The 24,421-nt window shown below is 37.4% G+C and overlaps 1 protein-coding gene across 3 annotated transcripts in view; it reads left to right on the forward strand.

Moving 5' to 3' along the window:
* Positions 1 to 17,609: 17,609 nt before the first annotated feature.
* atxn1a (ataxin 1a) overlaps positions 17,610 to 24,421 on the forward strand; it is a 108,614-nt gene continuing 101,802 nt past the window's right edge. For 2 of the 3 annotated variants that reach the window (XM_081377486.1, XM_081377487.1), the window contains exon 1: positions 17,616 to 17,777. The gene's annotated coding sequence lies outside the window, so the exon portion shown is untranslated. Of the gene's footprint in view, positions 17,778 to 24,421 lie in introns of all 3 variants that reach the window. The other variant, XM_081377485.1, reaches the window with a different exon arrangement.

A 24,421-nucleotide genomic window follows, 5' to 3' on the forward strand; every position in this document is an offset into this window, starting at 1 on the left:
GAAAATGCAAGAAAGCACAAAGTACACAGTAATAAAACCATACTTTTTAACAAAGCATGACCATAAGTTTAAGTTTTGTGCAAAATAACTTTTAATGTGTTTAAAGTTTTTATTCATGCTTGTTATTTCTTTATTCACGCTTATTATATTTTGATCCGTGACCACGTTGTTTGCTAATCTGATCATTTTGCATTCTTTTTTTCAGTTTGTGCAATATATTTTTACATGTGTTTTTAAATTTTTGATTCACGCTTATTATTTTTTTATACGCGACCGCTATATATTTGGCGGGAATTTGATCCCATAGTGGCGGCCCAGCGGCAGCTCAGCAAATCATATAGCCTATTTTGTGAATTGTTCATTCCCGATTGGCACATATTCTGCCGCCCTTACAAAAGTGCTGCTCTAGGCAATTGCCTAGTTCGCCTATATGGATGCGCCGGCCCTGCTCAGAAAAATTACAATAGCTCTCTAACAGAGTTCATTATCAATTGTGAAGGGTCATATTCATCCTCACAGTCATGCAAAGCCGAAGCAAAACCAGAACTGTGTTCTTCACCAAGATGCATGCAGTTTTTTAACTGCAAAACTTACATAGTGTGCCTTTAATAAGATCTCAGATTTTCAGTGTAGTCTCATACTTTTAATGGCTTTTTAAAGCTATGCCACTGTGTATGAGTGCATATACCAGCCATCTTTTCTGCATCATTTCTACATGCGACAGCCATGATCAATACCCATATGTTTTGAGTTTGATAACCCACAGCTTTACGACCTTACTGACATGCCCACCGCGCTCCCAACAACACGAACTTGTGTTCCTGACGCCTGGAGGCTTCAGTACAAGACGATACTGTATACGCGAAACAAGATATGGTCACAGATGGTAGAAAAACAGCCTAATCTGTGAACCTGCTGACTGACAGCATGCATTTAAGAATGGCCGCGCGCTGCAAGGGTTTTTAAAAATAGCCCGGCAAAGATGGAGTGAGGGATCACACAAATAATACACTGCAGCAGAGGCCAGCCATCTGTGTGTGGCTGTATGCGTTTGTGTGGGTGTGTTGTCTTGTCTCTATAACCCTGGCTCTGATACGTGCAGCAGAAGTCATTTGAAGGATGCAGTAGTAACTCTGACTCATGGCTCTCAGCTGTAATGAGAGAAACTGCACCTTAATAGTGTTCAGTTACCAATAATAGCACTGCACACAACACAGATTTTTCTTATGGTGATGCTGTGAATTGGGCACATTGCTAATAAAGGGACATTTCACCAGGAAAAGATGAGTTATTTCACTAATAAATGTTGTAGTACCTGGCTGCCTGTTCTGACTCTGACATACAGGGAATAGACCCAACATGTATCTTATATCATTTTATTTCCCTCTTAATCTAATTGAATAAATTAATATAATTTAGTATAGTAATAAATTATATTCTATTACTGTAATACATACTTGGCCCTGTGTGCTATCATTTTATTTTAGAATCATTATCATATAGTATGTATGCATACACACGTAGGCTACTGTATACACACACACACACACACACACACACACACACACACACACACACACACACACACACACACACACAAACACCTGAGCTAAGATGAACTAACAGTATTTTTTATAATTAATTTTAACAAAGATGAATAAATACTGTAACAAATATATTGCTCATAATGACTAACTAATGAAACTAGTGGTGTTATATATATATATACTGTATGTATATATACTAATATTTTTATATGTATTTGAAAGAAGTCTCCTTTGCTCACAATGTTGCATTTATTTGATCATAAAATACAGTAAAAACAGCAATGTTGTGAAATATAATTACAATCTACAGTTTTCAATCTAAATATATTTGAAAGATTTAATGTATTCCTGTGATGGCAAAGCTGAATTTTCAAGTGCCATTACAGTCTTCAGTCTTATTTTCTCTATATCATGTTTTAAACAGCTTTTTTGTTGTTGTTGTAGTATGACTAGAAGCACTAGATTTCACACTGTAGCTCAGCAGAGGTGATTACACACCACTAAAAATAGTCATGGCAGTGTTGTTTAACGCAAGCTCCAAAGCTCATTCAGGGTAATGACAAATGCTATGGCTTACATTCAGCATATTCAGATTAATGTAGCTTTGAAATCACTTTGAGTCACGTCTTAGGAGATTTAATCACTGAAACTGTCACGCCAGTGTTGTAGATGTGTAGGACTAGAACTGAATTACAAGAAAACATTAAAAAACACACTGAACTGAAGCACACAACAGAACCACAGGAGGGCTTGTTGGACCGTAGCCTCTACTTTGTCTTAAAGCCCGGCGACAGGAACGATAGCAGCTTGGTTTGCTTAATGAGGACTGTTTTCCTCACAGAGCATCATTCAGCAGACGCTGTTATTCGCCTCGAGAGTGAAGGGTCAGATGAGGGAGGGGGTTTTGAGAGTGTGTAAGGTGAGTGTGAGGTGAATGGCTGACTGGGTGCAAGTACACAACAGAATGTCAGAAGTCTCTGGGGAAGAATAGAAAGCAACTGGCGAGAACAGGCCTGATGGGGGCTTGAAAGAATCTGTAGTTGTTCAGATGGCATTCGCGCACACATTAACTGAACTTCTCAGGGGAGCAGTAGTGAGATGTGTGTGTGTTTGTGTGAGCGAGCATCTCTGTAACCTCTGAAAGGACTGTGTCAGTCAGTTCACATCCCTTCCTTGTGCTCAGTGTAGTTTCCAAGTTTATTCTCTGTTCTCAGTCTCACAGATGCTTCATTCTCCAGTGATTGCTTACAAAAACCTGTGGGTCATTCTGCATAGAAGGTGCCATTTGAGTCCATAATATACATGCGTAAAAACTTACTTCAACAATGAAGATCTGATGGCATGTTTTACTGTGTTATTTGTTTTTACACAAATTTATGTCAGTGCAAAATTCAGTAACTTTATTTTATTTTCATGATGATTTTTTTTCCCTTTTTTGTAATGGTCTGTTCCCACAATTTTGATTTATAAAACAAATATATATAAATAAAAGTTAGGGTTTGGAAAGAATTATTATTTTATTTTTTTTATCAAATAAATCTCTTATTCTCTTAAGGCTGCATTTATATGATAAAAAATACAGTAAACTGTATTATTGTGAAATACTATTACAATTTAAAATAACTGTTTATTCCTATGATGATGGCAGCCATTACAGTCTTCAGTGTCACATTATCCTTCAGAAATCCGTCCCTCTGATATGCTGGTTTGGTGCTCAAGTAAAAAAAAAAAAAAAAAAAAAAATCATTTCAATGTTAAAAATAGTTGTGCTGCTGCTTATTTTTGGGGAAACCGTGGTATATATATATATATATATATATATATATATATATATATATATATATATATTCCTATGATATATATATATATATATATATATATTTTTTTTTTTTTTTTTTTCAGGATTTTTTTATGAATGAAATGTTCAAAAGAACAGAATGTATTTGTAATAGAAATCATTTGTAACATTTAAAAAATCTTTACTGTCCCTTTTGATCAATTGAATTCATCCTTGCTGAATAAAAATATATATTTTTTTAAATCAAACTTTTAAATGGTAAATAGAATATTAAAGCCCAAATTATACTAAATTTTTTAAGCATATGGATACAGTCGAACGCATAGCCTTTCAAAGTATGGCCTACTCCATTTAATAGCGTGTGCAAATTTTTTGATTTTTACTTCACATCCGCAAAGATTCATCTTTGTCCAGTGTCTGTGCTTTTTTACTCCAGAAGTTGTGACTGACAAAAATGTCTTAAAATAAAATAGACCTCCTCACACAAGCACTTGTCAATGCGGGCGTCTATTGTTGTTGCTGTCTCCGGTATGTCTGTTGTTGGTGTTGTACCCACTGATCTATATAATGTCATTCTATCTAGATCAGTGGTTGTACCGTATCTTTAAGGGCCGTTTACACGACACAATTTTTCAACTATAATATTTTATTACGGCTGTTCATTTACATGACCACGCCATTTTAGGGGCCTGAAAACACAAACTTTTCAAAATGGGTTTCAAGTTTTTGAAAACGATACTGTTAACTACAAAATTGTGCATTTGTGAAAATGGCATGTGTATTGTTCAGTCTATAGGCATTTAGTGTTTATTTTTTTGAAAGTGACATCGCCAACTACTGGCCTGGCATACATAATACAGCGTTTTAATTGTTTTCACGGATCCATGTGAACGGGGATCACTTTGACAACGTTGTCATCTGTACGCCGAAAATGAAGGAAAAACGTTTCCGTTTTTAGTATATCACTGTTGTGTAACCAACCTTTAGTTTTGTTTTCTTCTGTGAAACATCTGGCCGGGACAGTGTTGCCATTAGTTCAAAACAAATTCAATGTGATTGTGCATTACATAAATCAGGGCTACCAAAACCTGATTTCAAGGGGGCCCAACAGCAACAACCTGCCCAGCTATAAGGCCCTGATTCTGGTGATGTAATTTGCGTCACATACCACTGTACGCAGACCCTCATGTATATGCGTAAAAAAGTATACTTTAACATATGTTTGATTATTAAACATGTTTTTGTATGTTTGTTTAAAACCATACTTTCAAAATCATCTTTTCAAACTGCCCATGTAATCTCACTACATTCAATCTACCTCTTATATATTTACCTATTGTGCAACAAACATCTCACATAAGCACTCACAAACTCCCTGAAGAGAATCCAGCTGTAGGTTAAACCAGTTACTCAACCAGACTGTGAGCAGACTGTGACTGTCATATTATGTAACTCGCCAGAGGGCAGGGAGAAAGACATTCATTTTAAATACACACAAACACACATACACACATTCTTTATCTATTAGCTGTTGCGAGTAATAAAGTGTGTGCACTATGTGTCAAGTTCAGGTTGCTAGGGCAGGGCTGCAGAAACTCAGAGGAGGCTTGATTTATTGTGCTGAGTTATGTGAGACTGGGCTACAACTGGCAGTCTGCCATAGGGGGAGCCCTTGACCTAGAAACTAGGGAACAAAAAAATAAGTTAAAGAAAAGTGTACATTGTAACAGCCACGAAAAATGCTCAACAACCCTTCAGAAGCACCAAAGATCTGGGACACTTGATCAGTACTTTATCAGACGCTGCTCTTACAGTACGTTGTGTGCTGGATAATGTTGATTCAATAAGCTTCACATGCCCCAGGCTTCTTTTGAAATATGTTGTTTAGTGTAGTGCATAGACAAATCTGAATTAAAACACCTATACTGAGAACACAGACATATTTAAGTAAATATTTAATGACATTTCTCCACTCCTCCCATTCTCTATACAAATTAAAGAATATATATGGTTACAAATTAAATAATATACGTGTGTGTGTGTGTGTGTGCATTATAAATTAGGAAAAAATCTAAAATATAATTATTTTATTAATCAAAATTCTAAATAATAATAAACAGTCACTCCATCTTGAGCAGTTTTTCTCTCATTTTGCTCAAACAGAATGAAGAGCAGACATATGCAGTTAATTTATTAACTTTTCTTTTTTATCAGCGATCACATTTTGTAATCTTGATCCTATCTGTATTAGAATTTTCAGAGATTATTGGATAAACATTGGCTCTTCTATACAGTGGAGTAAAAAATGTATCTTAAGTAAAGTACTTAAAATTTACTTTGAAACTCTAATTTAAAGGTGCATTTTGTAACTAGTGGCTAAAAAACAAAACTGCATCCATTTTGCGGAAGAACATTGTTTTAGTTGTGCTTTGGCTCTGGACGACTGTGCGGATGAATATGCCCCTTCACAATAAATGATTCTTTACAATAAACTCTGTTAGAGAGCTACATATGACAATTTATTTGTTCAATAAAATACCTAATACTCACCTGTTGAGTAATAAAAACTCCATCTCTGCATCGCTTTTACAACATTTCAAATCGCTCAGTTCTCCCATGTTGATTTTCATTTTATTACATTCTCTTTGTCAGCAGAATGTCCTCTGTTCACCTTTAAAAAAAAAAAAAAAAAAAAAAAAGATTATTCCCTGGAGTTAACCTATTAGCCTATGCCACTGCCACACCATACACACTTCAAAGTAGCTGCAACTTTTCTGGATTTACAGATATGATGAGACACACGCGGGTGAGTGAGGTTGGTATGTACACAAAAAACCCCGTGCCAGGTCTAAAGTATAAACACTTATAATAGGCTTACAGTAGTGATTCAGGGTAAGAAATATACACATTTTGGAAGAGGGATTGATGATGTTTTGTCTTATTATATATATATTTTTTTTAATTTTGGAGAAAATAAATTACATAGTGTACCTTTTAATGTATATAAACAAGTTGTTCCAGTCATTAGAAACAACAGAAGTACTCATGAAGAGAGAAAAGTGCTACATTTGTCTCTTCTTCTGTCAGATCTTCTGAGACCATCATCTGTTTAATTGTACCGTGGCATTACTACTTGTTTTCCACAGCGAACTCTGCAGTCACGAGGAAGTTACGCACTCATACCTGTACATGCTTCAGTGATGCTAACATCAATGGATGGATTGAGGTCATCAGGTTCATGTGCCATTCCATCACTAATAGGAATGAAAGATTAAGGTGAAAATGTGATGCTGCGATAGATAGACTCTCGCGTTTTCACAGTTTGTTCTCTCAGTCAGTTAGTCAAAATACCGTGTCGAAGGAGCGTCATCTCTCTGCAGATCCGCTGCTAATGAGCAATCAGCTCATGAAAAAAAAGAGAAATCTGAAAAGAAAGTTTCTGATGATGCTGTGTTTGTCTGTCCTTGTTCTAGCAATGACTGAACTCTTCCTTGACATGATTAATCAATGTGACTGGCATTGATTTTGTGCAGTTACACACAAAAAACATATCACCTGTCAACAGTGATGTTTAGTACTAAAGATTGGTGATAGAATAAAACACTTGTACTTTGTATTAAAAGGATAGTTCAAATTAGGGATATAATATTCTATGATATTTACTCACCCTTGTGTTGTTCCAAACCTGTATTCTTTTCTTCTTCTTCCGCTGATCACAAAAGAAGATATGAGTGTCTAATTGTTTGGGTCAAGTCAAGTCAAATGGGTCAAGTGTGGTTTTGGACTTGAGGTACTACAATAATGTACAGTATGTGAAAAATAATGTTTTTTTATAACACAATAGTAATCTACAGCATTGTTTCTCAAACATTTATGACTCCATTGTCATAAATGTCCAACACTTTGATGCACCATTGCCAAAGATAATACTTGAAGGCCCCCCAAGAAATTTCTGATTCTGCTTTAAGCTTTGTATTTAACCCTTAAATGCGTACCTCAGGTTTTTAGTGACCCAGGATGTCATTCACTGCCCTCCTCCTCATTCAACCTTCTAAGCATTCCTAAATTAATTCATTATGAATATATAATGTATATAATATATATATATATATATATATATATATATATATATATATATATATATATATATATATATATATATAAAGAATGCCTGTTTTCCCATTTATTTTTTGTAAAAATTGTATAGGGTCGATAACGACCCAAGGTGTATAACAGTGTAAGTATATATTTTTTCTGCACAACAATAATTTAATTTTTGATGACTGAATAAGTGCCATTCACCTTTATTCCACAAGGTGGCAATGTCTGATACAGAATGATGAAGTGACGTTTCACTCATAGTTACCGCAGGCAGAAAACAAAAGAATAGGAAGTATCATCAGCAAAACTTGAAATGGCTCAGTGATTTACTAAGTACTGAATGCTATCACAGTCACAGTCAATTGATGGTGGATCTGCTAAAGAAGCTGTCAGTGATCAAAATATTGATTTTGAAGATGTTGAAAATGATAGTTTTGAGAATATGTTTGAGATCGCGAATATGAGCCAGATGCTGAATGCACTGGGAACCCTTCCTATCAGGGTCCTGATAGAGAAGGGTGACCCTTCTCTATCAGGAGAGTCTTATATTATCGAAACTGGTAGAAATTATTCCGTTTTGAAAATAGATCCGGGTCACTAAAGACTTGAATATGTAATAATGATTGGTGAAACATTCATGCATTTAAGGGTTAAAGAAACTGGGAGTGGCAATATATTTAAATAATTAAATTAATAATTATAAATAATTAAATACCATAATCCCAATAGCTGAATGTTCTTCGTGGTTTGCACTTTTTTATTAACAATTAATTTAAATTAATTTTCTACATTTCTACCTGATAATATATATTAATATGCGTGCATATGCTCATGTTAACCCTGGTTCTTAAAAAAACTATGGTGGAATTTAAGCCAGGAAACAAATTAAAATAAGAAATCTATTTTCAGCTTACATCTTGATTTTAGCTTATTTTAAAACATATTATTTTAAATCGATCTCGCAGCCCCCTTGGAAGTGTGCTAATGCCTTGTGAGTCCCGGCCCCTTGGTTGAGAACCACTGATCTACAGACACATCAAGTCTGAATTTATAACTCATTTAGTAGTTTGTGCCATTTGATGCATCTTGCTTATCCCTTGAAATTCCCACCAGTTCCCTATCAGTTCAGCTCATAAACCCCATTGACTCACGTCCATCTCTGTTCCACCACAGTTTACAGCAACCACTACGAAAGCTGATTCCCATTTTGTTCACCGCCTGCCGCTGTTTCTCTCATCCATAATTCAGCCACCCCTAGATCGACCCCTCTTTCACAGGGACACACTCTGCATGCTGTATAGCATGCTAATGTCACTGCGTGTTACATGTGTGTGTGTGAGCTAGTAAGTGACAGGGGGTTAATGTATCGTCAGGGCTGCTCTCTCCATATGTCAATATTTAACCAATGGCTTTCTCTCTCACTCCTTCGGCTTTTTACTCACTTTTTCTGCCTCTTTCACTTGTTCCGAACACAAGCATATAACTGAGCTGTCTGAGATTAAAGTTAGCATAAAATCAGAACTGATCCCTGGTATTACAGTGCATGATTTATCATTACAAAATGTAGTACCGGTAACATCCTTTGACTCTATAATGATTTTCCTTTACAGTTGATGTCACCACCAAGCCCTATTATCATAACGGATAATGTTAACCGATATTTCTGGATTACTGTGCAAACTAAGGGTACATTTAAACGACAATGAAATGCTGTTGTTGTGTAGATGAACGGACAAAATGTTTTACATTTTTAAAACGGTGTCATGTAAACGGCCCCTATGGGACATGGTCTCACCCTCAGCAGGGTTGGACAAAATTCTGAATTTAAAGGGGTGGTATAATGCCCTTTTCACAAGATGTAAAATAAGTATCTGATGTCCTCAGAGTGTGTGTGTGAAGTTTTAGCTCAAAATACCCCACAGATATTTTTATATAGCATGTTAAAGTTGTCACTTTTTGAGGGTCAGCAAAAACACACCGTTTTGCGTCTGTCCCTTTAAATGCAAATGAGCTGCTGCTCCCGGCACAGGGGGCAGAGCTACAAGAGCTCGTGTGCTTTTACCTCACACACACATGCACTGAACATTTGCAACAGCATTGTACTGTAAACAAATCAACATAATGAGAAATAGTCCAATTGAACTTCAAGAAGTCAGAATTAAACCTCACATCACTTATGCTTCAGGAACTACATCAGTGTTTTCTCTCTAATGACTAAATAACTGTTGGAATGGCAAGGTTCCTCAGCCAGCCTCTTTTCCAGGTGCAAATGCTTTGAAGGGCATTAACCGTCCATCTGAAGAGCACCTCAAAGTCTCAAAGGAGAGAGAGAGCTCCAAAGGGGGTTTATAGTTTCTCTGTGATTCCCGCCTTGTGTTACTGAATGTGGCGTGATAAGTGTTAGATGAGTTACCTTTGATCTTGTGTTCTGCATAATTCAGATGTTGTCGCTTGCTTGCTCTATCTGGCTCTGTGACGGAGAGGGGCAAGATTTCTCCCTGACTCTGCATGTTCTCATGGATTTTCCCACCACTAATTAACGCTAAATTTTCTGAAGATCGCATTAGGCATACAAAGATTAGCATTAATCTTTCTTTATCAAACATGTTGATTAAATTGGGTGGTTAATAGCACGATAATAGCACTCTTCATGTCTTATCTGAGAACTATTTCTTGTAGCTGCTTCAGAGCCGTGTGTAGCTTCAAATTCATGGCATGCAAAAAGCACCAGATAACTGAATGTATGTTCCACGACACATGGAATGCTGAGAATGATAGGGATGTGAAATGCTAATGTGAAACAGCATGCCATGCTGAGGTTTACACTACACTGTCATCTGATAAATATCCGCTGGAGAATTCCCGGCTTTGTCTGTGCCTGCCTGTCTGCTCGTGTCACACCAGTGACTGAATACCTCGTATATATCAGTTGTAGTAAGCAGTGATTCCCAACCATTAATTTTGCTTTGTTAATTATGACTTTAAAAACACACACACACACACACACACACACACACACACACACACACACACACACACACACACACACACACATATATATATATATATACTAAGGAATGTTACTGTACATATTGATATTGAATGAATTTATGAAGGATCATGTGACACTGAAGAATGGAGTAATGACTGCTGAAAATTAAGCGTTAACATTACAGGAATAAATTATATTTTAACATATGTGACCCTGGACCACAAAACCAGTCACAAGGGTCAATTTTTGGACACTGAGATTTATACACCACATGAAAGCTGAATAAATAAGCTTCCCATTGATGTATGGTTTGTTAGGATAGGACAATATTTGGCCGAGATACAACTATTGAAAATCTGGAATCTGAGGGTGCAAAAAAATCGAAACACTGAGAACATCTCCTTTAAAGTTGTGCATTTATGTTCACGATTGTGTTGCATTCACTCACAAAAACAATTTTTTTAATATATTTACGGTAGGAAATTTACAAAATATCCTCATGGAACATGATCATTACTTAATATCCTAATGATTTTTGGCATCAAAGAAAAAGCGATCATTTTGACCCATACAATGTATTGTTGGCTATTGCCACAAATATACCCGTGCGACTTGTGACTGGTTTTGTGGTCCAGGGTTACATATATTAAAATAGAAAACAGTTTCTTTAACACAATAAAGTTGTTTGTAAACAATAATGTGATAAATAATGACAGAACTGTTTTATTATGTATCTGTGTTTTATCTGAGATCCTAACAAAAAGTGCTATTGTTTGCTCCTCAGACACACATGACTTATTTTAAGGAACTATTATGCTTTTATTTATATTTTCAACTTTCTTTAGTGTGTAATGTTGCTGTTTGCACATGAAAAAGGTCTGCAAAGTTACATAGCACAAAGTCCACTTCAAACACCTTGATTGTAGTCTTGAGTTTTCTTCCTGGAATGTACACGTCACAATATTCCTAATTGAAATAATTCCTAATTTAAATAATTCCTGCCCAAGGCATATGCAAAAAAACATTTGTGAGGGGCGTTTGTTTTTACGTCATGGTTGAGTTGCATTAGTAGTGTGTTAAAAAGTCGCTTGAAGTGGTTGACCAATCACAACAAACTGGTCCAGCTGACCAATCAGAGCACATTACGCTGTTCAACAGGAGGGGCTTCATAGAGACAGAAGAAAAAAAAACCCAGACAGACTGGGAAGTGAGGTGCTGCAACAAAGTAAAATATGTTAAAGGAGTGGTATAATGCCCTTTTCACAAGATGTAAAATAAGTTTTTGATGTCCCCAGAGTGTGTATGTGAAGTTTTAGCTTAAAATACCCCACAGATATTTTTAAATAGCATGTTACAATTGTCACTTTTTGAGGGTGAGCAAAAACGCACCATTTTTGTGTGTGTCCCTTTAAATGCAAATGAGCTGCTGCTCCCGGCACAGAGGGCGGAGCTTCGATTACGTCCTCACACAGACATGCACTGAAAATTTCAAAAACTTTTAGCCTTTTATGTTCAAACCAGAGTCAGAAAAAGATGGAGAGACTCAAGAAGAAGTGGCAACATGTAGAATACAACAGGACATTTTTGAATGGTTAGTTGGTGAATTTATGTAGCTTGTGTAGTTATCTTCTAGTCATTGATTAGCATATTCTGTCATGATAATCTATAAATTACATTTATGGGGGCGGAGTTTATGTAAATTTTAGGGTTATTGATGTCACTAACCCTGGGAGGAATGTCATGTAGTCCATACCAGCCGTTTGTTGTAGTCCTTACACATTACACACTAACTAAAGTTAGAAAAGTGAAATCATAATCAACCACCCCTTTAAAAAATAATGTGTTTGGAAAATTCAAGCACGGAAACCTATTCTTGTAGACCCCAAAAACAAAATCAACAGTATGTAAAAGGGCATAATATGGCCTCTTTAAAAAAAAAAAAAAAAAGCTTTTGAAACATATACATAAATACATCATATAAAAAAAAAACTTATCTATATAAAACATATAGGTATAAAAAAGGAAAAACCCCAAATATAGACTTTAAACAGATGATTCTGCAGCAGTTCTCTTCTCCTTCACTTCTAAACAGTAGGCCTACTACATCCCTCTTTCCTATTTTTGTCCTTCAAAAATTCAGTTATAAAATAACAGATTCTATATTTGTCAAACTGCACGATAACATCTGCACGTGTAGACCACCCTTCATATGACATGAATATGAACTTAAAAACATAAACATATGTCATAATACAGTGTCAATATAGCTATAAACACACATCTAAATCCACAAGTTAATATGTAGCTAATACATTGAAATCTCTTAAGCTGTTTTTTTAGTATGATTTAAATAACAGTTGTTTATATAGGCGGACCAAACATTTATACTAAAGATCGGAGGAGAGAGTGTTCTGGCAGTAGATGTAAGATTATTGCTCAAGATAAATCCCTTAGCACTCTTTATTTGTTGAGTTCATTTAAGTGTAAAATAAATTTAGAGAAGAGTGTGCAAAAGCAAACACCCACACATGCATTTGTTCTCATGTCTACAGCTACAAGTACAGAGATCATCCACACAGACGTTCTCTGAAGTCCAGCACAGATTGAAGAATGTATGCGCAGCACTGTGAAAAATGCCGAAGAGGTTTGATTTAGTGATGCATTATCCACTATCACAACAAGACAATCTCACATTCAATAAATTATTATTACAGTGGAAACTCATAAGGAGCTCAGAGAGAGTGAGGGCTGATAAGGGAATATTTTCCCTGTCAAGTTTGTACAACAGATGAATCTAATTTAGAGAGACCTGTGTGGGCAGTTTCTATTTGCTAAAAGCTCAAGCGGAACGTCTTGTAATATAAAGTTCTCTCGACATACAGCAGAAAAAAATCACTGATTCTTTTTCAGCCAAGTATCGCAGGGACTATCCTGAAAAATACATCAATTACTGTTGTTATTCTATATTATTATGTGTAATAACTGATGTTTGCTAAAGCGTTGTTTGCCAAAGAATGAGAAATTGCTATTTTCATACTTTGGTTTAGTAAAAAAAAAAAAAAAAAAAAAAAACTTAGTATTGAACTTGGTATTAAAGTATAGAACTTATTCTATTCTGTTTTTGTTAAAGCTATTTTCATGTTAATGTGTGCCATTACTTTTGGGTCAAAAATTAATTTAATTAAAAATGCAATTCATTCATAAACTGCCTTGAATATATCTTTATTTACGAATGAATATTTATTGTAATTTTTTTGGGGGAAGATTTTAAAATAAAGTGATACAACTGATATCTTAACAAAGAGAAAAAGTCTTATTCATTTTTTTACCTTAATATATTTTTTAATTAAAAAAAATTAAGATGTGTCCACTCACATGTATTCAAGATTTAAGGCAAATATGTTATAATTCGTCAAAACCATTGGACACCAGCATGAATACAAAGAGTACATTTCTACTAAATAGATTATTCCTTTTCTTTATTAAAACACTTTTATTTCTCAATGACCCACCCCTCACATTTCACAATATATATTTTTAATGCTTCAGTTCAGTTAGGAAATCACTCATCTTATGAGATAGGTCTGACTGCAGAACCACAGAACCATACGTCATAACAGTGTGAGGACGACAGCGCCAGCCTAACAGTCTGATGCCGGAACTGCATACCATACATATCCACCTTACATATACCATACCTAAACCTACCCATCTCCACCCCCTGACCCCTAAACCTACCCATCTCCACCCCCTGACCCCTAAACCCACCCCTAAACCTACCCATCTCCACCCCCTGATCCCTAAACCCACCCCTAAACCTACCCATCTCCACCCCCTGATCCCTAAACCCACCCCTAAACATACCCATCTCCACCCCTTAGATGCTTTTACCCCGCCCACTTCCGGCATCAGCCTGTTAGGCTGGCGCTGTCGTCCTCACACTGCTATGACGTATGGTTCTGTGGTTCTGCAGTTGGTTAATATTGCATCTTATAGACCTTCCATGACAATAAACCTCTTTCTGTGACCAGTAGAGGGCAGACGTCTTGATGAAACCCATTCAGAAACAACCCTCTTCCATTTCCCATAATCTGCACACATTCTTCCTCAGACAGCCCAAACTCTATTCAACTTCAAGACATCTGTGGCTGCGATAATAGAGCAGAAATAAGGTATGGGAATCAACACGTCCTTCCATCATAGTGAATACAACTTGACAAGATGCCTACCGAGCGTGACTGTGCTTGCAGGCGGAGTAAAGACTGGCATAAAGTGCGTGGCTGATATACAGATGAACATCTGACATGCCAGGGGAAGAAGGAGTGCTGTGCATGCTGTGCAGTGGATTTGACAGGCAGATAGTCTCAGTGCTTGGGTGTGGTGCGAAAACAGGTACAGACAACTCAGTCTGTTGGTATTTAGAGAAAGGAAAATTCTAACATCCCTCATTTTCATATTGAATAATGCTGCATGTGTTTTTTTAAAAGGCAGTGCATGATTGTGTGGTCTAGCATGTGGATGTGGGTTGGAGAAGCAGTGGCTGATCATTAGGGCACAAAGTGTAAACAGCAGCAGGCCCACAGGGAAAGGCCTAAACGTACCCTCCTCACAGAAGATCAATAGCCCATCCACAGAGAGCTTGCCACTCACTCATGCACACATACACATTCACACTAACTCTTATCCTTTGCAACAGTCTTTGGCCCTGTCCCAAATGGCACACTTCATGCACTTATGGTCTTGTGGACTTATAGGCCGCCACGTGCACGTGTTTGTTAACTCCACAAGACCGTAGGGTGTCCCGTTTGTCATTTTAGGTTTCAGAAAGGTGCTCGCGAGCTGGTCTAAAGTTAATGGCACAGTATTTTTGCGCCTGTAGGCGCAAACACGCGTACACTTTGTCCCGTAGATGGTCTGCTCGCGCGCTTTATACTCGTGCACGAGTTCAGTTTTTGGGTTCGCATATTACGCCATGTAAATAGTGAATCCGCGTGAGCACAACTGGCTTTTAAATGGAATGGGAGATGAGACTCTGATTGGTTTATTGCACGTTACGCCCAAAACACATCCATTGCTCATTAAGAGAATAGGGACAACCCTTTTAGACCATACGTCGGGCGCGCCGACCATTTTTTCCGTTGTTAAACTTCGGACACGCCCTAAGTGCGCTTGCGTTAAAATAGGGCCAAAAGTGCCATTGCATCATGAAAGTGCGAACTCGGAGGAAGGCTTAGATTCGTTTGAGACAGGGCCTTTGAGATCGCCAGTATTTTACTATCAGTTTTCTGCCACTTAGATTCTCATAAAATAAAGATGTCATTGTTTTACTTATTAATAGAAGTGACAAGGGGCTGTCAGAATGCACTTCATATGACTCTTGCACACTATATTCCAAGTATTTTGAAGGATATTTGTGTGACAAACAAGTTTACTGTAAGTTTAAGTTATTCACCTCTCTGTAGCTCATTAGACACTACATCAGTAATGACTGATGACGCGATGCATAAGAATGCACCATTTTTCCAGTTCATTTCAGTGCTTCAGTGGAGACGATTATCAGTAAAAAACCACTTAAAATTAAGTCTGTTCCTCTCACAAAATTATTTTTGTGCTATTGTAATACTAATTTTTTGTCATTTTGTGAATCGATAAACCCAGTTCATTTTCATTATACTGAAAAGAGCAGTCATCGTATTCTTCAGAAATGTACCTTTTGTGTTTCACAGAAGAAAGAAAATCATATTATTATTATTTTTTTTTACATATGATATGTCTCAGTTATCTATCCCACTCTTTTTTGAGTGTTTTTGAGGACTGTTGTAATTCCTAAAGATCTGGTTGTTCTGGCAATGTTCTCAAATGTTGCATTTACAGGTTTTGAACATGTAAAACTTCTTGACCAAATGCTGTGCTGAAACTCTTAAATAATAGTGCACATATGCTGATGTATTCCAGGGTGGTGGATGGTTATGTTATAGTCTCCATAGAAACACAGGCGCAAACTCTCCTGGAAAGTCCCTTCCCAAACACTGACCACAATGTGTCAGTGTGTGAGTGCATGCGTTTAACATTTAGTCTAATTCTATTCACCTCCATAATGGGTTTTAAATTGCAAGAGTAAATATTCAAAGAAAATATTATAGACTACCATTGTTACTTAAACGGGAATGCCTTAGCACAATTAACAATAATCCTACATGTCATGTTGAAACAACTTAGGAAATAGCTTACTTACGCATTTCAAATAAGTGGATAATACGGACCTACATTTTTTCTTGTTCGAAAAGCCGTTTAACTCGTATACGTCACAAAAGGGAAGAAAAGGATATCATAATTTACATTTCATGCCGAATTTAATTTTAAAATAGCTTTAGCGGTAGCACATTCTGATAGATAATATATTGCCGTTTGTTGTGATCGGGTCCAGCCATGATATCTCTGAAGGCTGAACTAAATCCATGAATTCTGAACTTTTCTTGATGAATTCGGCTGAACTGGTTTGGGGGGAAAATCATGCAGATAATTCAGTTATTTATAATACAAGGCCAAGGGTAACTACTGACATGCTGCTATTTGTGATATTTTTGTTATATTGCTTTCATTAATAAGTAATATAATGAAGAAATTAAAAGTGAGAAACTTACATTTCAGACAAAAATCGTCCATTTTGTACATTTCTTCAAAGAATTATCGCTGGCAAAGTTGAAAAGATGCCACACAGTCAAGCTTAGTTTGACTACTAAAGTACAGGCTAAAGGCCGGTCTGGATCGCTTTAAATTAGTGGAGCGGAGTGACAGATTCATGGCTCATAGCGTTCTGTAATCACTCGTCTTCAGCTCCACTCCGTTTCAATTTCCCGTTCCCTGTTCTGAGCGAATTGAACATTTTTAGTGCAACTTCCCAGTGTTGTTGTACTAAATAGTAGCTGAACGCCGCTCTGTCATTTAAATTAGAGAAACTAAATAACCTTTTTTTATTCTAAAACACGATTTGTTTACGGAGCCACAACGTCATTATGTTTTTCTTATACTTTTTAATGGAACAACCTCCCACCCCTTCTTTAACTGGGCCGGCCAACTGCTCCATATTTGGATTACACATTCACACACACTCTTACGCACGCCTCCACACACTCACTCCCTCCGTCAAACACACACACACACTCACTCACTCACTCACTGGAGGTGGGGGCACGGAGCGATAGAGCTATTAGCTCGGGCTGCAGCAGACATCATTGTACGAGCGGAGGGGAGACGATTCCACCGGTAGTGCGCGAGAACGCACGGAGCCCCTGGCAACACGGAGAGCCTCGCGCTTCCCTGCCCTTTAGACCGTACAGTAAGTCCGTGCATTTTTGTTACCAGCACAAAACTGTCTTTTGGGTTTGCTTGGGAAAAATGGCTGGGAACTAAAAGACGCAGGGAGAACAGAATGTGACGTTTATTTAAAAACCCTTGTAAATATTTACTGTGACATTTGCACTAATTATTATGTCATCCTGTCTGCGATCGACTGGGCGAGACGTACAAGATGTGCTGTTTGTCATCTCGATTAAAAATTATATAACTACTTTGAAGTAGCGCACGGGAAGCGGGGCGGTTACTTGCGAGCTGTAAGCCCGAGCAGGGAGCGCTCTCGCCGGGGCTGGAGTAACTGCGCCACCCCGCCTTCTTCCATCGCTCCTGATAGACTTAAACATCAAGTTATCGGTGGATTAATGATCAGTCAGCTGTACTTTTTAAAGACACTGTCACTCACCGTGTCCGTGCGCACTTCTGCTGAGTCAACACTTGCTGGAAGGCTTTTGATGTGAAAACACAATCGCGGAAGTTTTAGTAAGAGTTGCAATTTCAACCTTGTGCACTGTTTATTCCTCGGCGACGCGGTTTATGCAAGTGTCTTTTAAATTGATAATAGCCCTTAATAGTATGCGACAACATTTGTCTCCGTTTCACTGTCACTTTTTTTAATTATTTTTTTTTATATATATATATATATAAACTGGCTGTGTTTTAATACCCAGTAGGCTACGCGTCGTTTTCGGGCATCATAATGTATGATTCCTAAAACGCAGTGTGATTTGTTTGGCGCGTTTTGAATTTACTCCAATACTGCTGTCTAGGTAGGCAGCCTTACTAGGTTTGGAGACGCAGCCATTGAGTGTATCCCGTCGTGATGTCACTCGGTTCATCCCGGCTGGTTATATAATGAGCGGTTGCTGTGTATATTTCATGTTGGCAGGGCTGATGGGGCGCTAGATGCATTGTGACCGACATGCATTGCCGGGTTTTGTTGCTTTACTAAATAAACGGTGCAATTTAGCTCTGATTATGTAAACAGTTGGTTAAGACAGCCTTAAGTAGGTCTTTCGTTAGGGCCAGTATCATGATGTCACATACTAATATACTGTACTGTGTGTTCTGTTTATTAATATACTATGCGACATGAAGCCTTGAGTTTGTGCATTTTACAAACAGTTCCATACTGTACACTGTACTAAACTATATTGTGCAAATAGCCTTAATCATTTTGAATGAGGTTTACTTTACTGCACAAGTCATATGACAGTTATGTTACACTTTATACTGAAGGATACCATGACATGCCGCACTATACTTTTTAACACATTGTTTTGACTTTTGAGCTGATTGTGGCTCATAGGTTTATGGCTCATCATGGGACAGTTGCTTATATTATACTACTATACTTTATTGCACTGTATTCTAAACTATACTTCAACTTTTATTTATTTAAATATAGCACATTTAATAGCAATATTGTTGCCTAAAGTGCTTAAGTTATTACTAAAAACAATAAAACATACATATATAACCTTACTGAGCCTAGCAAATGAAGGCATGACTACACACTTTTAGACATATACCCCTCGCACAACTTTATAGTGAGATCAGTGTAGAGAGGAAACTAAATAAAAAGAATTTATTACTATACTGGAATGTATAAATGATACTAATACTACTATACTATACTATACTATACTATACTATACTATACTATACTATACTATACTATACCATGATGCAATGTGTACTGTAGAGCTTTTGCTTTTGAATGGACTTAATTATGCAATGGTTCATTGTTGATAGGACAAATGCAGCATATTCTAATATATTCTGTTCTGTTCTATGCAATGTATATACAGTAGCTTACATTTCTGGATTTAGTTGTGTGCAGATTTACAGCTTATAGGACATTTGCAGCTAAAGCGAAGCAAAAAAATTCCATGTGGAAACATTGTTACTCTCAAAGGGCTGTTTAAATAGAAAGAAAACATCTTCCTTTTGATTCAGTTTTTTGAAGAGATTTAATTCACTTTTAGAATTCGCATGCCATAAACAGGCAAAGAAAGAAGACAGCCGTAGTGAGAAATGAAATTTACTCGCTTGATTTCTTGTTGAAAGACCAGCATGTTCAAATAAATAAGGCGGATTGTTTGCAAGGTCACCGTGCCGCAGTTTCACCGTGTTCTGCAGAGTATTGCCGCCACATGCTTGGTTTATTATTAGTGTACATTTCCATGACTCTTGGATGATTAAGAAATCCTAGTGCTTTTAATGAAAATCCTATTGTTTCGGAGAGCGAGCGGATTAGTGTTTCCCCTTTTTTGTGTGGTTGTAATACATTTCAAACAGTATGGGCTGCCCTTTGCAACCTGGGGACTAAGCTGTCTGCTCTGATTATGCAGTGAATGCTTTTTTTTCAGAGGGATTTGTGCGGTGGTGAATTGCTCAGTGCTATAACTCGGTAGGCAAATCTCTTTTTAATGGCCCCACTACCACTTACTTTTAAATGCTAATGAGCAGTAATTAAGACACCGAGTGGCCTAATCACAATTGCACTAGTGCGTCTGCTCATTTGTTCGTTTTTACACACACACCTGCCACTTGTGAAGTGCCCATTCTTATTTCTCCTTAGTAGCTGCGCTGTTCAAACTACTATAGTGTCAGTGGAGTTGAGTTCGATGAACCCAACTGAGCTTGTGACATGCATGCAAGGTTAACTTGTCACACTCGAGTGCCAGTGAACTATGGAGGGACACACCTCCACCTGCAGACACTGCTTACATAATTCCACTGTGATTGACGGGGAAAGATTTAGTCAAATGGTGAGTAGAGCCAACTGGACAAGAAATTTGTTTACACATCGGAGGGGTGGAGCCTAAAGTCAACCTGGTTTCACCCTTTGCTGGGAAATTAGGTTCAAGTTAGACCTATCCAGGCAAGCTTTTAAAGTACACTCCCTCACAGGTATGCATGCATGAACTCAAGACTCGGGTGGCATTGTTCTGCAGTATAAAAGGCACAGCGTAATGTTACGCCAAGTTTTTCTCTTAGCTCTGACCTTCTTGCCTATAGCTGCTTTTCTGTGATTGAAATCTGAGGGATGACAGTCCACTGTGTTGCCCCTTAAATCTAATACTTCATGGAGTCTTGGTTATTTGATCACAAATTGGCCATCTTTTGCTGTATGCACCTGGCAGCTTGTTCCATATATACTTTAGAGTTTTAATCTTGCCACACACGTGATGTTTGTGCAGAATGCTTTGCATTATTTTAAAGGAATAGTTCACCCATTCTTATTATCTTTATTCTACAGAACCCAAAAATGATATTTATAATAATAATTATAATTTGTTACATTTATATAGCGCTTTTCTTGGCAAGTGCTGGTGGATTAAAAGGGGGAATCTCCTCAACCACCATCAATGTGCAGCATCCACCTGGATGATGAGACGGCAACCGTATCGTGCCAGAACGCCCACCACAACCAGCTTATTGGTGGAGAGGAGATGGAGTGATGAAGCCAAGCAGTATATATGGGGATGATTTTGGAGGCCATGATGGATAGAGGCCAATGGGCAAATTTTGCCAGGATGCCAGGGTTATACCACTACTCTTTTTTTTTCGAAGGACATCCTGGGATTTTTAATGACCACAGAGATCTCGGTTTAATGTCTCAAAGACGAGACATTATTTAAATAATGTTTCAGCTTTTCATACAATGAAAGTCAATGGGGTCCAAAAGTTCCAAGGTAAAATGAGTCCTGTGGTTTAATTTAAGTTTTAAGTTTTTTTATTTTGTACATTTTCAACCTATGCTCATTGGACATACATGCCTCCACCTACATTTTTGCATGCAATTCATGTCAGTTTCCAGCTGAAATGAACTTTTCCACTTTTACCATAGGGCATGATTTGTAAAGTAATTCATTTAGATGTGTGCAACACATAATCAGATCCACATGAATGGCTTTTCTAATTTACTTGTAAACTTGCTCAGTAGCTCACCTGGTACAGCATTGCACTTACGATGCAGAGCGCTCGATAACACTCCTGTGAAACATGAGTTATGATAAAAGGGTTTAGAGTTTAGTGTTGGTGGCAACGAAAAATCATTTTGCAGAAATGTTGTCACAGACACGTATTTTCAAAGAGCTTAAAATGGAAACGAATATTTTAGGAGCCATTCACTATCAAAATCAAATCATTGATCAACACATGTATACAGAACCCATTTTCAATTATGGTATCACATTAATAACATCAAACCTCAGTGGTGCTTGTGTTATGACAAATTGATGTTATGTCATATGACAAGTATGAAGCATTGAGGTGATGTTACTGACATGTCATCATATTGTAAGAGAGGGACAGCTTTTATGTATACGAAATTATTGGAGAAGTCTTGCGTATGTCACCAGAGAAAAGTCTGTAATTTCGCCCAAAGATCCTTTTATGACATTTTGATTAAAAATTATGAGGTAAAAAATTATTTAAAAAATGCAACATGCATGGACAAGTTGTTCACAATAAGATCAAAAACATGAATTTTCCTTTCATGTTGACTTTAAAATTCTTGTTTTAGTGATTGTTTGACAGGTGAGTAGGCGGGCCTTCACTGCTTTCCTGGACGCCTCAAAATGGATTAGAGTTTACACTACAAATGCCATGTACTCACGTGCATTTTCGACTACTTCTGAATGTGATGTGAGAGATTTGATCACAAAACATTTTGGACCCCATTTACACCTGTTTTTATCTCTGTAGGCTTGTGATTAGATGCTAGTACCCTGTTTAAACGGAGTCTACAGGAGTTCAATGTCCTTTCACAGCGTCAAAGTCTCACAGCACAGAGAGAGTGTGAGGTGGGGAGAAGGAGGCGAGGAATGGGAGGGGAATGGGATCGATTGAGCAATTCTGTTTCCAGACCTTTATAGCCCTTTTCTTTCATCTCTCAGCTCTATTCATTTGCTCTCCCTCCATGGGCGCAGTACACATCCCCAACCTGCTTTTGTACTGCAGCGCTCAAGAGCTTTTTTTTTTATATCGAGATGAAAAACATTCCTTTCTCCAATGAGTGGATGTCAGCGTGCGGGCTGCTCGTCTTCCTCTAGACTCCCCGTGATGGCTTTATGTATAGCCTGAATTGAAGCTTTTTCTTTTTCAGCTGAACAATGGGATAAACGTGAACGTGCTTGAAACTGTTCATTGTTCTGAGGATGTTATGTAATTTAAAAAAAAATGTATTTAGGTCCTCTTATTCTTTTTGTCAAAGTGTGGCGTTTCAGGTTCATCAATTAATCTTTTCATCCATCTAGAAGCATAGTTAAAAATAAAGCACTTGCATGAATAAATCACATGCAAGCCTTCAGAATTCATATACAGGCTCTACTGCTTGGAGATTAACTTATGTGTATGTGGTTTCTGGATGGCCAGGAGTCATTTTTAAGTCTTTAAAGTTTTATTTAATAGACTTGTGAGGCCTTAACAAGTCAGAAATATTGTGATTTTGAGTTAAAAGCACATGAATGATCAGGGCAAGCGATACCTGGGGTGTTAAACATGTTGGTGGAAGGCAACGCTTCAGTATAGATTCAAGTAGGGCTGCATGATATTAGAATGTGTGATATTGGAATGTATCTGGCAACGGTTGACACGCATTCACGGGAGATGGATGCTGGCGTATGACGTAGGACGTAGCGTAGTAAGCGTCGTGACGTAGAACAAAGTATAGCTAAATCAAACACTACGTCATACGCCGGCATACATCTCCCGTGAACGCGCGTCGACCGTTGCCGGAAGCCAGTTATTTTCATTTATAAAGTTTTAAATATGTATATTTTACGACAAAACCGCACGGATTACCCTCAGAAGGCCTTCGTTTATCCCCCTGGAGCCGGATGGATTACTTTTGTGAAGGATGCATGCACATTTTGGGACTTGAAGGAGTGGACCCCATAACTTGACATTATAACCACGGAAAGATCTAAGACATTTTCTAAAATAACTGAAAATGTGTTCGTCTGAAAAATGAACTATCACTTTAAACCTTTTTCAGTAACCATAAGTTGAATAAAAGAGTTTGAAATAAAATCTTTCCACTTGAGTTTCCACATTCCCACTGTTTTGACATTATGACTATAAAATATGATTTTTATTAAAAAAAAATATTAAACAAAATATAAAAATATATTGCAATAATACAATGTGATACAACATAAAATATTATTTAAAGAAAGGTATTTCATAATACACTCACTAACTAATTTCAGCATTACCATTAAACCACCATCAAGCTTTTATTTTGGTGGTTGGCCCAGCAAACAAATATATACACTGATGGTTTCAGAGTGAAGTGTGGCATTATGTCAACTTCACACGTGTACAGCTCATGATACAGTCTCAGTGTGGCTTGATTCACAGTAAATAAATCAAGTCACACTGAGATGCTGAAACACCATAAATAGAAGCTTAGTTGTCTGGTTTTGTCTACTTCTGTATTTTGTTTCCAGCTTAAATTCTGTGATCGGCTGGCTACTTTGGAAGTAGCAGCTTATCAGGTGCATGCGAAGGCACTTCAAGGCAGCATCAGCTGATCTGAGACAATGTAGTGAAGATTGGCTCCGAAGGAATCGATAGCTGAAGTTCTGAATGGCAGAGCACGAGTGTAGCGGCTCTATG

Source organism: Scardinius erythrophthalmus (assembly GCF_964197995.2).
Source record: "Scardinius erythrophthalmus genome assembly, chromosome: 10".
NCBI lineage: Eukaryota > Metazoa > Chordata > Actinopteri > Cypriniformes > Leuciscidae > Scardinius > Scardinius erythrophthalmus.